This window comes from Lynx rufus, unplaced genomic scaffold (genome assembly GCF_022079265.1).
Source record: "Lynx rufus isolate CCGP_SWC_20201006 ecotype Redwood Valley unplaced genomic scaffold, mLynRuf1.p SCAF_40, whole genome shotgun sequence".
Classification (NCBI taxonomy): Eukaryota; Metazoa; Chordata; class Mammalia; order Carnivora; family Felidae; genus Lynx; species Lynx rufus.
Window position 1 is genome coordinate 2,299,267 of NW_025814857.1, and position 1,963 is coordinate 2,301,229.

The following is a 1,963-nucleotide window of genomic DNA, read 5'->3' on the forward strand; positions in this document are numbered from 1 at the left end:
AATCAATTACATTTATAAGTACCATCAATGAATAAATGGACACTGGATTAAAAATACAGTACCACGGACTACTGCCCCAAAACTTCCTAGGTGAGACCCAAACAAAACATGTATAGGACTTACATGCTAAAAACTGCACAACACTGATGAAAGGAAAGAGAGAAGAGCTAAATGAATGGAGGGATATTCTGTGTTCATAGACTGGAGGACTCAGCATAGTAAAGATGTCAATTTTTCTCAAATTCATATGCAGCTTTAACCAAGTCCTATCAAAATCCCGATTCCTTTGTAGATACAGACAAGATGATTCTAAAATAAATGGGAACAATTTTCCAATATTAAGTGGAAAGGCAATGGAAGTAGAAGAGGTGAAACGATTTTCTGGTTGCTAGACTCATTATATGGCTGCATTAATCAAGACTGTCCGGTATTGGCAGAGGGACAGACACACAGATAACTGAAACAGAACACAGAACCCAGAAAAAGACCCGCACTAATATGCCCAACTGATTTTTGGCAAAAGCACAAAAGCAATCCGGTGCAGGAATGATAGCATTCTTAACACATGGTTCTGGAGCAAAGGAGCATCTGTAAGCAAAAAGTGAACATCAACCTCAACGTCACCCCTCACACAAAAATCAACTCAAAATTGACCATGGAATTAAGTGTAAGATGTCAAAATATACAAGTTTCACGAAAAGAAAAAAGTAGAACATCTTCAGGATGAAGAGCTAGACAAAATGTTCTTTCTCAGATGTGATCCAAAAAGCATGCCCCATAAAAAATATCGACAAATCAGACCTGATCAAAAATAAAATCTTTGGCTCTGTGACCCTGTGAATAGGAGAAAATATGTGCAACCTCATATGTGATAAAGGACTAGTATCTAGAATATGTAAGGAACCTCAAAACTCAACGGTAGGAAGACAAACTACTATCCAAGTAGAAAATGGGCAAAAGACATGAAAAGGCATTCCACTGTCGAGTTTCTATGGGTGGCAGATAAGGACATCCAAAGATGCTGAATGTCATTAACCATTAGAGAATTGCTAAAATCAAAACCAGTTATGACAGCAAAACCAGGTGAGGATGTGGAGAAATGGGTTCACCCATGCACTGCTGGTGGGAATGTAAAATGGTACAGATACTCTGCAAGATGGTTTGGTAGTTTCTTCTAAAACTAAACATGCAAGTGACAATTTCTTTTTTCTTTTTTTAAAATTTTTTGAAGTTTATTTTTGACAGACAGAGTGCAAGCAGGGGAGGGGCAGAGAGAGAGGGAGACACAGAATCCGAAGCAGGCTCCAGGCTCTAAGTTGTCAGCACAGAGCCTGACATGGGGCTCGAACCCATGAACTGTGAGATCATGACCTGAGCTGAAGTCGAACACTTAACCAACTGAGCCACGCAGGTACCCCTGCAAGTAACAATTTCTGTCCATGCGAGAGAGCTGTAGCAAGACTCATCAGAAAAAAAAAATAAAACTGTAGCAGGGCACCTGGGTGGTTCAGTTGGTTAAGCATCTGACTCTTGAGCTCACAGGTCATGACCTCACAGTTTATGAGATCGAGTCCCGCACTGGGCTCTGTGCCGACGCCGACAGCATGGAGTCTGCTTGGGATCCTCTCTCTGCTCCTCCCCCACTCATGCATGCTCTCTCTCTCTCGTAAAATAAAACTCTAATAAAAAAGAAAAAAAACCTGCAGTAATATTGATTTTTTAGTTTTGATATTATACAACTGTGATTTGCAATTTCCCATGCATCTGTAATTACTTCAAAATAAGAATCGAACTGCTATTCCAAACAGATTTCAGTGTCCAGATCCAGAAGTTTGTATAGACCTTTTTATTCTTTAAAAAACAATTACCACCCAAATCTTTCTTGAGTACTTCAGGGACCAAGCCCGAGGCCTTGGCTGTGACCTCACTCAAATACTAGGATCTGGGGACAAAATGGCATATA